Genomic DNA, 11,463 nt, shown 5'->3' with positions numbered 1-11,463 from the left:
TCACTTAAAATGTTAAGAGTAATAAAATGGCCTAAAAAACATGTAAAACACTTAAAACTCTATAATACATTTAAATGATTGTAATAAATAGAGCGGTAAAACACGTCTTTCTAAAAGCCAGCATATTATATAAATAGTGAAGAAAAGGCAAAAGCTTACAGCACCTGGTATTCCCAGGCGGTCTCCCATCCAAGTACTAAGCAGGCCCGACGCTGCTTAGCTTCCGAGATCAGACGAGATCGGGCGCTCTCAGCGCGGTATGGCCGTAAGCGAGGGCTGCTCCAAAAAGTGGGCTATTTAAAGATCAGCCTCCGTAAAAGCCAGCATATTATATAAATAGTGAAGAAAAGGCAAAAGCTTACAGCACCTGGTATTCCCAGGCGGTCTCCCATCCAAGTACTAAGCAGGTCCGACGCTGCTTAGCTTCCGAGATCAGACGAGATCGGGCGCTCTCAGCGCGGTATGGCCGTAAGCGAGGGCTGCTCCAAAAAGTGGGCTATTTAAAGATCAGCCTCCGTAAAAGCCAGCATATTATATAAATAGTGAAGAAAAGGCAAAAGCTTACAGCACCTGGTATTCCCAGGCGGTCTCCCATCCAAGTACTAAGCAGGCCCGACGCTGCTTAGCTTCCGAGATCAGACGAGATCGGGCGCTCTCAGCGCGGTATGGCCGTAAGCTAGGGCTGCTCCAAAAAGTGGGCTATTTAAAGATCAGCCTCCGTAAAAGCCAGCATATTATATAAATAGTGAAGAAAAGGCAAAAGCTTACAGCACCTGGTATTCCCAGGCGGTCTCCCATCCAAGTGTAACAATCGGCCTTATCAGCCGAGTTACAAGACTAAAATGGGGTCAGATTTAACTGTGAGAGATGACTAGTGGTTAAAAGAATGAGACATAAAAGAAGATTGGTTTAAATAGATTTGGTTTATTTACAAGGTTCACATAAAAGACTTTAAAACAACACGATAAAACGAGGTAAACGCTGTTAAAAGAATACAGTTCATTTGTCCATACCCTAAAAACAGTCCAAGAATCCCAGTGTGTTGATAAGTCCAATGTGAGTGTCCACCGGTGTATATACAATCCACAGAAAGTGTAATCCAAAGTTTGCAGGTGGTGAATGGAAAGGTGAGCTCTAAAATTAGCAACTCCTCAATCCAACAGTTTGGTGACTGTCCTTTGTTTGTCATGCTGCTCTCTTATACAGTTGTACTTCCTGCTTCCTGTCATGTGTCTAGTCACATGGCAGGCCAACCATCCATTTTTAAAGACACACACTCACTTAAAATGTTAAGAGTAATAAAATGGCCTAAAAAACATGTAAAACACTTAAAACTCTATAATACATTTAAATGATTGTAATAAATAGAGCGGTAAAACACGTCTTTCTAAAAGCCAGCATATTATATAAATAGTGAAGAAAAGGCAAAAGCTTACAGCACCTGGTATTCCCAGGCGGTCTCCCATCCAAGTACTAAGCAGGCCCGACGCTGCTTAGCTTCCGAGATCAGACGAGATCGGGCGCTCTCAGCGCGGTATGGCCGTAAGCGAGGGCTGCTCCAAAAAGTGGGCTATTTAAAGATCAGCCTCCGTAAAAGCCAGCATATTATATAAATAGTGAAGAAAAGGCAAAAGCTTACAGCACCTGGTATTCCCAGGCGGTCTCCCATCCAAGTACTAAGCAGGTCCGACGCTGCTTAGCTTCCGAGATCAGACGAGATCGGGCGCTCTCAGCGCGGTATGGCCGTAAGCGAGGGCTGCTCCAAAAAGTGGGCTATTTAAAGATCAGCCTCCGTAAAAGCCAGCATATTATATAAATAGTGAAGAAAAGGCAAAAGCTTACAGCACCTGGTATTCCCAGGCGGTCTCCCATCCAAGTACTAAGCAGGCCCGACGCTGCTTAGCTTCCGAGATCAGACGAGATCGGGCGCTCTCAGCGCGGTATGGCCGTAAGCTAGGGCTGCTCCAAAAAGTGGGCTATTTAAAGATCAGCCTCCGTAAAAGCCAGCATATTATATAAATAGTGAAGAAAAGGCAAAAGCTTACAGCACCTGGTATTCCCAGGCGGTCTCCCATCCAAGTGTAACAATCGGCCTTATCAGCCGAGTTACAAGACTAAAATGGGGTCAGATTTAACTGTGAGAGATGACTAGTGGTTAAAAGAATGAGACATAAAAGAAGATTGGTTTAAATAGATTTGGTTTATTTACAAGGTTCACATAAAAGACTTTAAAACAACACGATAAAACGAGGTAAACGCTGTTAAAAGAATACAGTTCATTTGTCCATACCCTAAAAACAGTCCAAGAATCCCAGTGTGTTGATAAGTCCAATGTGAGTGTCCACCGGTGTATATACAATCCACAGAAAGTGTAATCCAAAGTTTGCAGGTGGTGAATGGAAAGGTGAGCTCTAAAATTAGCAACTCCTCAATCCAACAGTTTGGTGACTGTCCTTTGTTTGTCATGCTGCTCTCTTATACAGTTGTACTTCCTGCTTCCTGTCATGTGTCTAGTCACATGGCAGGCCAACCATCCATTTTTAAAGACACACACTCACTTAAAATGTTAAGAGTAATAAAATGGCCTAAAAAACATGTAAAACACTTAAAACTCTATAATACATTTAAATGATTGTAATAAATAGAGCGGTAAAACACGTCTTTCTAAAAGCCAGCATATTATATAAATAGTGAAGAAAAGGCAAAAGCTTACAGCAACTGGTATTCCCAGGCGGTCTCCCATCCAAGTACTAAGCAGGCCCGACGCTGCTTAGCTTCCGAGATCAGACGAGATCGGGCGCTCTTTTTTTTTTTTTTTTTTTTTTTTTACAAAACCGTTATCACCAATTTCCGAGTATTTAGCATTGTTGCTGGGGAAACATTCGTAAATATTACATGACACAAGCATCTTTTTAACCCAATCATAACAACAAATAAAAGCCTAAAAGCTAAACCAACAAAAGTTCATCTTCCCCTGGCATGTAAAAGTGCATATTTTTTAAAATACATATGACATCTTTTGTGAAAATTTCATAAAAATCTCCCATAATATTTTCTGATTTAAAATAACTGTACAGCATTTTGACATGATCTTCTGCCATCCATTTAAAAAGAAACCAAAGGTTTAAAACAAAATCTCTGTTTTTCGCTATATTCCTTCTTTTCCATATAGCTTTTTTTGCCACAATTAAAAACAAATTAATGAGTTTCTTGTTTGGTTTATTCTCTGCTATTCCCAACATAAACATTCAACTCCAATTAAAATCCTCTTCGTTACCTCTTAAATCTTTGATTAGTTTCTTAAATTCGTTAAAAAATGGGATCAACTCCTTACAGAATAAAAACAAATGTAAAATTCCCTCATCTTCTGTTTTACAAACTTTGCATTGAGCATTTGTTTCTTTCTGCATAGCACACAATCTCATTTCCGTAAAAATCACATTTTGTCTAATAAAATAATCAAAACATTCTAGATCTACATCCAACCATTTCCATGCCATATGCTTCCAGATATCTTTTTCTTCAATTTCGTTAAAATGCCTTATCCAGAATTGATTGGCAACAGGTTTTTTAAAAATTCTTTTCATAAAAAAACCATAAAACATTTTAACAGTACCCAAATTAAAATTCACCAACTTGTCTTTACATTTTAAAAACACATTCATTTTGTTCTCCTTTTCTTCCCTCTTGTTAAGATCATCCAGCCATTCTCCAGGGATTGCTTTTTTTACCTCTTCGTATTGTCTTTTTAAAAACATTACATTAAAATCCTCCTTCCCCTCCTCCATCGCATCTATAATCACTTGAAGTGGTAAAAATCCCTCTTTATATTCCCATAAAACATCCCTTACCTTCACAATCCCCACTTGCAACCATTTCTTAAAATAGAGGTCATGCTCTTGTATCTTTACTTTTCCATTTAAAAACAGAGGTTGATTTAAAATCCTTTCCCTCCCCTCTGGATTAAAATCCACCTCTGTTAAAAAAAGCCTCCAAGCATTTAAAACCTCTTTATAAAACTGTGGGATCCCCTCCATCATCCAATTCTTCAGCTTCATCCATAAAATGTCTTCCCCTAAATTAAAATTCCCACATTTGTTTAAATAGAAGCTCATTATTTTCTTCCACTCTGCATTGTTCGTGTCATCCAAATATTTCCTTACCACTTTTACCCTCATGCTTTTCATTTTTTGCTCTACGTCGACCAACCCCATTCCTCCCTCTTCTGGTTTCCCTATCAATGTAAGATATGCAATTCTTGGAGGCTTTTTGTCCCATAGAAATTCTAAAACACTTTTCTTTATTCTCTTCAAAACCCAATCTGGCAATGGCATGACATGTAAATTGTACCACATTTTGGATAACATTAACATATTTACAATTAAAATTTTCCCTTTCAAATTTAAAGATCTGTTTCTCCAAAAAATAAGTCTTCTTTCCATCCCTCCTACCGTCTCTTCCCACATATTGTCAATTGCCTCCTTTTCATTCCTTGCTAATATTGCCCCTAAAATCTTCATTTCTTGAACCTCCTTAAACCTAAAAAGCCCCGTTAAAATCTCGGCCCTTCCAAACTTCATATATACAGTTTTTTCTTCATTTATTTTTGCACCTGAACCCTCACAATAAAATGTTGTTTTCTCTATCACTCTTTTAACACTTTCTATATTTTCAACCACAACTGTCGTGTCATCAGCGTATTGAAATATTTTTGTTAACTCTTTTCCCTCTTCCATTTTTATTCCATTTATTCTTTTTTCTCTGTTTATTAAAAGCCCTAAAGGTTCTGCCACCAAAGAGTACAACTGTGCTGACAATGGACACCCTTGTCTTATAGATCTTGAAACTTTAAAAGGTTGAGTTAAAAATCCATTGCATTTTACTTTTGTTAAAATATCCCTGTATAAAATTGAGATCCATTTTATAAAATTATCTCCAAAACCAAATTCTTTTAAAATCGCAAATAAAAACCCATGTTCGACTCTGTCGAACGCCTTTTCAAAGTCCATACTTATAATGTATGCGCTCCTTTCTTTTTCTTTTATATAACCCACTATATCTCTTATGCTGCTTGTAATGTCTGCTATATCCCTCCCCTTTACTCCATATGCTTGGTTGGTTTCTATTATATTTGGCATGACTTTTTTTAACCTATTCGCTAAGACCTTTGCTAAAATTTTTAAATCAGTGTTTAACATTGTAATGGGTCTAAAATTCTTCAGTTCATTTTTGTCTCCCTTTTTCTTGTATATTATTTTCATTAATCCTAGCCCCATTTTTGGGTTTACTCTTTCTTTTTTGAACACTTCTTCATAAATTTCATTTAAAATCCCAACTACCTTTTCTTTAAAAACTTTGTAAAACTCGCTTCCAATACCATCTATTCCAGGGCTTTTCTTCACTCTTAATTGATTTATGGCTTGTTTAATTTCTTCTGTTGTTATTTCGCTTTCACAATCCTTTTTATCCTCCTCACCAACTTTCCTTGCTATTTGTTGTAATAAAATCTTCCATTTTTCCTCATCTCCTCCCTCTGACTTAAACAATTCCTCATAATATGTTTTCACTTCTTTTAAAATCCTCTCTGTATCTGACACCACTTTCCCATCCTTACTTTTAAGTTCTTTAATTATTTCCGCTTTCCCCCTGCTTTTCTCAAGATTAAAAAAGAATCTGTTACATTTTTCTCCTTCCACCATGTATTTTGCTTTGCTTCTTAACATCGCCCCTTTGCATTTCTCCTCTTCTATTTTTCCCAATGTATTTTCAAATTGAATTACTTTTTGTACATTTACTTCATTTTTATTTAACTCCTCTTTTAATGTTCTCCTTACTTCTTTCTCCTTAGTTCTTTTAACCTTTTGTAACAAATTACAGTAGTTTATTGAATATTTCTTTATCTGATACTTTACGTTTTCCCACCATTGCCTTTTGTCTTCCATATACATCAGATCTTTTTTCCTCTCATCTAATATATTTTCAATCTCTTTTTTAAAACTTTCATTTTTTAAAACATCAGTGTTTAAGATCCACACTCCAGGTCCCTTCGTTTCTCTTTTAAAATCCATCACCATTAAAACCATTTTGTGATCGCTTAAGGTTGTGTCTTTATAAACTATTCTGTCAATAAAACATTCCAGATTTCTAGTACTTAAGAAATAATCTATTCTGGTTTGGCACATAAAATTCCCCACCAACTGTCTTCTTGAAAATTCCTTCTTTTTCTCGTTTCTTTCCCTCCACACATCAATCATATTTTTCTCTTCCATCAACGACTTTAGTTCTTTTCTGCCCCCATCCGTTTTAAAAACCATCCCGTTTGCCATATCCATTTTGCTAAAAACTGTGTTAAAATCCCCTGCAATCACCACCTTCCCCCATTTTTCAATTACATCGGCTAAAACATTAAAATACATTTTCTTTTCTTTTTCTTCATTCGGAGCATGCACGTTCCCTAAAATAAAATTTTCTTCCTCCATCACCATTTCTACAACCATACATTTTCCTTTTTTATCACTATACAAATGCTTTGTCTTGATACCTCTGTCTTTTCTTATTAAAATCGCCATTCCTCCTCCAATTTTTCCTTCTCCGTTATTAAAGAGTAATTCCCCTTCCCATCTTTTTTTAAAATCCTCCATACGATTCTCTTTCCAGTTTGTCTCTTGCAATAAAATCACATCCTCATTTTTACACAGTTCCTTCATCTTTTCAAATTTAAAACCATTCATTAGTCCTCTAGCATTAAAAGTCACAATTTTCAACACCATAAAATAAACTAAAAGCCATAAAGTCCCCATTTTGTCAGCTCATGGCCTCCCCTTCCTTTCCAGTATCTCCACTGTCCTGTTTCTCCTCACATGTTTGTTTTAAAACTTTCCTTTTGGCTTTCTCTAGATTTGGTGTTACCTTAGTTCTTCTTCTTCTTTTATTTGATATTCCCATGGTGCCACCATCATCAATGTTTTCGCTGTCTCTGTCCACTCTCCCTTCCTCGTTGACCTGCTCCTCTGACTCTTCCAATTCTGTTTGCAAATCCTCCGTCGTCTCCATCAGTGTCTCTGTTTCGTCGTTGTCCTGCATTACTCCAGTCCTTTCGCTTTCATCGTCAATGTCCGTGCCTGCAATACCCTCTCTTTGTGTTCCTCCCGTGTCCTCGCGTGGCTCCTCTTCATTGTCTCCCTCATGCATCTGCCCGCTCTCCTGGTCATCCTCCTGCTGGTCTCCGAACCAGCACTCGCACTTATTTAGTACGAGCCTGCAGTCCGGGCACCTCACTGCATTACAGTCCCGTGCGAAGTGGCCCCTCTCCTCGCACTTGAAACATTTGAAGTCTGGGCAGTCCTTCATCAGGTGTTCAGGGCTCATACACAGCCTACAGGTTCTCACCTGCTGGCTGTGTATCACCCTGAAATACTGAGGCCCCTCTTCTGTCTCCATTCTCGTGCTATAGGGCAGAGAAGCCACCTCTTTTGGGAATCGCACTCTCACAAATCTCGTTCCATCCTCGATGCGGGTGCCCGGATAAAATCTCCGTTTGATCTGGGAGATGGGAGTTACCCCCCATCCCTCCAGCTTTTGTAGAACCACGTCGTCCTCCAGGTAAGCGGGCAGATGCATGAAAGAGACAACAAATTCTTTATTATTCAACTTTTTAATTTCACATGTCTTTCCTTTTATCATCAATCCATCTGCTAGTTTCTCAATATCTTCTTCTTTCTCCAATGTTATTTCATATTCTCTCATCATTTTTGGTCTTACCGCAAGTATAGTCGTCACGTCCATCTTGTCTGTCAGTGCTTGAATAATGTCCTCTGCTTTCCCATCCTGCACTTCAGTCAGATCAATCACTACGGTTGCTTCTTTAGCGTAAATCCGTTTCTGCTCCTTTTTAGGGTAATCCTTTTCTCGTAGTCTTTTATCCAGTCCATTTTCTGTTTGCTGCCTTTTCTCTCGTGCCAAATCCATATTCATAGAAATTAATCCATCCATTAAAAAAAAAAAAAAAAAAAAAAAAGGAACTAACCACCCTCCAGACAGCAAGAATGCTGCTGTTAGGTGGTTTAAAAGTTGACAAAAAACACAAAAAACTAACTTAACGTATTACAACTCACAAAACAAACAAAAATTAAACACAAAATGGAGGAGAGCCTTCCTCTCCCAACTGCTGCCAACCACTTCCTGTTGCTCTCTAGCGCCTCAGGTGGGGGTATGGCCGTAAGCGAGGGCTGCTCCAAAAAGTGGGCTATTTAAAGATCAGCCTCCGTAAAAGCCAGCATATTATATAAATAGTGAAGAAAAGGCAAAAGCTTACAGCACCTGGTATTCCCAGGCGGTCTCCCATCCAAGTGTAACAATCGGCCTTATCAGCCGAGTTACAAGACTAAAATGGGATCAGATTTAACTGTGAGAGATGACTAGTGGTTAAAAGAATGAGACATAAAAGAAGATTGGTTTAAATAGATTTGGTTTATTTACAAGGTTCACATAAAAGACTTTAAAACAACACGATAAAACGAGGTAAACGCTGTTAAAAGAATACAGTTCATTTGTCCATACCCTAAAAACAGTCCAAGAATCCCAGTGTGTTGATAAGTCCAATGTGAGTGTCCACCGGTGTATATACAATCCACAGAAAGTGTAATCCACAGTTTGCAGGTGGTGAATGGAAAGGTGAGCTCTAAAATTAGCAACTCCTCAATCCAACAGTTTGGTGACTGTCCTTTGTTTGTCATGCTGCTCTCTTATACAGTTGTACTTCCTGCTTCCTGTCATGTGTCTAGTCACATGGCAGGCCAACCATCCATTTTTTAAAGACACACACTCACTTAAAATGTTAAGAGTAATAAAATGGCCTAAAAAACATGTAAAACACTTAAAACTCTATAATACATTTAAATGATTGTAATAAATAGAGCGGTAAAACACGTCTTTCTAAAAGCCAGCATATTATATAAATAGTGAAGAAAAGGCAAAAGCTTACAGCACCTGGTATTCCCAGGCGGTCTCCCATCCAAGTACTAAGCAGGCCCGACGCTGCTTAGCTTCCGAGATCAGACGAGATCGGGCGCTCTCAGCGCGGTATGGCCGTAAGCGAGGGCTGCTCCAAAAAGTGGGCTATTTAAAGATCAGCCTCCGTAAAAGCCAGCATATTATATAAATAGTGAAGAAAAGGCAAAAGCTTACAGCACCTGGTATTCCCAGGCGGTCTCCCATCCAAGTACTAAGCAGGCCCGACGCTGCTTAGCTTCCGAGATCAGACGAGATCGGGCGCTCTCAGCGCGGTATGGCCGTAAGCGAGGGCTGCTCCAAAAAGTGGGCTATTTAAAGATCAGCCTCCGTAAAAGCCAGCATATTATATAAATAGTGAAGAAAAGGCAAAAGCTTACAGCACCTGGTATTCCCAGGCGGTCTCCCATCCAAGTACTAAGCAGGCCCGACGCTGCTTAGCTTCCGAGATCAGACGAGATCGGGCGCTCTCAGCGCGGTATGGCCGTAAGCTAGGGCTGCTCCAAAAAGTGGGCTATTTAAAGATCAGCCTCCGTAAAAGCCAGCATATTATATAAATAGTGAAGAAAAGGCAAAAGCTTACAGCACCTGGTATTCCCAGGCGGTCTCCCATCCAAGTGTAACAATCGGCCTTATCAGCCGAGTTACAAGACTAAAATGGGGTCAGATTTAACTGTGAGAGATGACTAGTGGTTAAAAGAATGAGACATAAAAGAAGATTGGTTTAAATAGATTTGGTTTATTTACAAGGTTCACATAAAAGACTTTAAAACAACACGATAAAACGAGGTAAACGCTGTTAAAAGAATACAGTTCATTTGTCCATACCCTAAAAACAGTCCAAGAATCCCAGTGTGTTGATAAGTCCAATGTGAGTGTCCACCGGTGTATATACAATCCACAGAAAGTGTAATCCAAAGTTTGCAGGTGGTGAATGGAAAGGTGAGCTCTAAAATTAGCAACTCCTCAATCCAACAGTTTGGTGACTGTCCTTTGTTTGTCATGCTGCTCTCTTATACAGTTGTACTTCCTGCTTCCTGTCATGTGTCTAGTCACATGGCAGGCCAACCATCCATTTTTTAAAGACACACACTCACTTAAAATGTTAAGAGTAATAAAATGGCCTAAAAAACATGTAAAACACTTAAAACTCTATAATACATTTAAATGATTGTAATAAATAGAGCGGTAAAACACGTCTTTCTAAAAGCCAGCATATTATATAAATAGTGAAGAAAAGGCAAAAGCTTACAGCACCTGGTATTCCCAGGCGGTCTCCCATCCAAGTACTAAGCAGGCCCGACGCTGCTTAGCTTCCGAGATCAGACGAGATCGGGCGCTCTCAGCGCGGTATGGCCGTAAGCGAGGGCTGCTCCAAAAAGTGGGCTATTTAAAGATCAGCCTCCGTAAAAGCCAGCATATTATATAAATAGTGAAGAAAAGGCAAAAGCTTACAGCACCTGGTATTCCCAGGCGGTCTCCCATCCAAGTACTAAGCAGGTCCGACGCTGCTTAGCTTCCGAGATCAGACGAGATCGGGCGCTCTCAGCGCGGTATGGCCGTAAGCGAGGGCTGCTCCAAAAAGTGGGCTATTTAAAGATCAGCCTCCGTAAAAGCCAGCATATTATATAAATAGTGAAGAAAAGGCAAAAGCTTACAGCACCTGGTATTCCCAGGCGGTCTCCCATCCAAGTGTAACAATCGGCCTTATCAGCCGAGTTACAAGACTAAAATGGGGTCAGATTTAACTGTGAGAGATGACTAGTGGTTAAAAGAATGAGACATAAAAGAAGATTGGTTTAAATAGATTTGGTTTATTTACAAGGTTCACATAAAAGACTTTAAAACAACACGATAAAACGAGGTAAACGCTGTTAAAAGAATACAGTTCATTTGTCCATACCCTAAAAACAGTCCAAGAATCCCAGTGTGTTGATAAGTCCAATGTGAGTGTCCACCGGTGTATATACAATCCACAGAAAGTGTAATCCAAAGTTTGCAGGTGGTGAATGGAAAGGTGAGCTCTAAAATTAGCAACTCCTCAATCCAACAGTTTGGTGACTGTCCTTTGTTTGTCATGCTGCTCTCTAATACAGTTGTACTTCCTGCTTCCTGTCATGTGTCTAGTCACATGGCAGGCCAACCATCCATTTTTAAAGACACACACTCACTTAAAATGTTAAGAGTAATAAAATGGCCTAAAAAACATGTAAAACACTTAAAACTCTATAATACATTTAAATGATTGTAATAAATAGAGCGGTAAAACACGTCTTTCTAAAAGCCAGCATATTATATAAATAGTGAAGAAAAGGCAAAAGCTTACAGCACCTGGTATTCCCAGGCGGTCTCCCATCCAAGTACTAAGCAGGCCCGACGCTGCTTAGCTTCCGAAATCAGACGAGATCGGGCGCTCTCAGCGCGGTATGGCCGTAAGCGAGGGCTGCTCCAAAA

The 11,463-nt window shown here is 39.3% G+C and overlaps 12 non-coding genes across 12 annotated transcripts; all 12 read right to left on the bottom strand.

Annotated features, from left to right (window-relative positions):
* Positions 1–152: 152 nt before the first annotated feature.
* On the bottom strand, positions 153–271 carry LOC141300042 (5S ribosomal RNA). The gene has a single exon (XR_012341908.1). It is a non-coding gene; the product is annotated as a 5S ribosomal RNA (ribosomal RNA).
* An 84-nt stretch (positions 272–355) lies between these two features.
* On the bottom strand, positions 356–474 carry LOC141317563 (5S ribosomal RNA). Its single transcript, XR_012351935.1, has one exon. It is a non-coding gene; the product is annotated as a 5S ribosomal RNA (ribosomal RNA).
* Positions 475–558: 84 nt separating this feature from the next.
* Positions 559–677, bottom strand: LOC141300032 (5S ribosomal RNA). Its single transcript, XR_012341906.1, has one exon. It is a non-coding gene; the product is annotated as a 5S ribosomal RNA (ribosomal RNA).
* A 752-nt stretch (positions 678–1,429) lies between these two features.
* Positions 1,430–1,548, bottom strand: LOC141300022 (5S ribosomal RNA). Its single transcript, XR_012341901.1, has one exon. It is a non-coding gene; the product is annotated as a 5S ribosomal RNA (ribosomal RNA).
* An 84-nt stretch (positions 1,549–1,632) lies between these two features.
* Positions 1,633–1,751, bottom strand: LOC141317562 (5S ribosomal RNA). The gene has a single exon (XR_012351934.1). It is a non-coding gene; the product is annotated as a 5S ribosomal RNA (ribosomal RNA).
* An 84-nt stretch (positions 1,752–1,835) lies between these two features.
* Positions 1,836–1,954, bottom strand: LOC141300016 (5S ribosomal RNA). Its single transcript, XR_012341900.1, has one exon. It is a non-coding gene; the product is annotated as a 5S ribosomal RNA (ribosomal RNA).
* Positions 1,955–8,976: 7,022 nt separating this feature from the next.
* Positions 8,977–9,095, bottom strand: LOC141300011 (5S ribosomal RNA). The gene has a single exon (XR_012341899.1). It is a non-coding gene; the product is annotated as a 5S ribosomal RNA (ribosomal RNA).
* Positions 9,096–9,179: 84 nt separating this feature from the next.
* Positions 9,180–9,298, bottom strand: LOC141300004 (5S ribosomal RNA). Its single transcript, XR_012341898.1, has one exon. It is a non-coding gene; the product is annotated as a 5S ribosomal RNA (ribosomal RNA).
* An 84-nt stretch (positions 9,299–9,382) lies between these two features.
* LOC141299997 (5S ribosomal RNA) lies at positions 9,383–9,501 on the bottom strand. Its single transcript, XR_012341897.1, has one exon. It is a non-coding gene; the product is annotated as a 5S ribosomal RNA (ribosomal RNA).
* A 753-nt stretch (positions 9,502–10,254) lies between these two features.
* LOC141299990 (5S ribosomal RNA) lies at positions 10,255–10,373 on the bottom strand. The gene has a single exon (XR_012341896.1). It is a non-coding gene; the product is annotated as a 5S ribosomal RNA (ribosomal RNA).
* Positions 10,374–10,457: 84 nt separating this feature from the next.
* Positions 10,458–10,576, bottom strand: LOC141317561 (5S ribosomal RNA). The gene has a single exon (XR_012351933.1). It is a non-coding gene; the product is annotated as a 5S ribosomal RNA (ribosomal RNA).
* Positions 10,577–11,328: 752 nt separating this feature from the next.
* On the bottom strand, positions 11,329–11,447 carry LOC141318048 (5S ribosomal RNA). The gene has a single exon (XR_012352388.1). It is a non-coding gene; the product is annotated as a 5S ribosomal RNA (ribosomal RNA).
* Positions 11,448–11,463: the final 16 nt, after the last annotated feature.

The sequence above is a fragment of the Garra rufa genome, chromosome 1 (genome assembly GCF_049309525.1).
Source record: "Garra rufa chromosome 1, GarRuf1.0, whole genome shotgun sequence".
Taxonomy (NCBI): Eukaryota; Metazoa; Chordata; class Actinopteri; order Cypriniformes; family Cyprinidae; genus Garra; species Garra rufa.
Note: the sequence above shows the minus strand (reverse complement) of the source record. Positions and strands in the feature narration are given on the sequence as shown.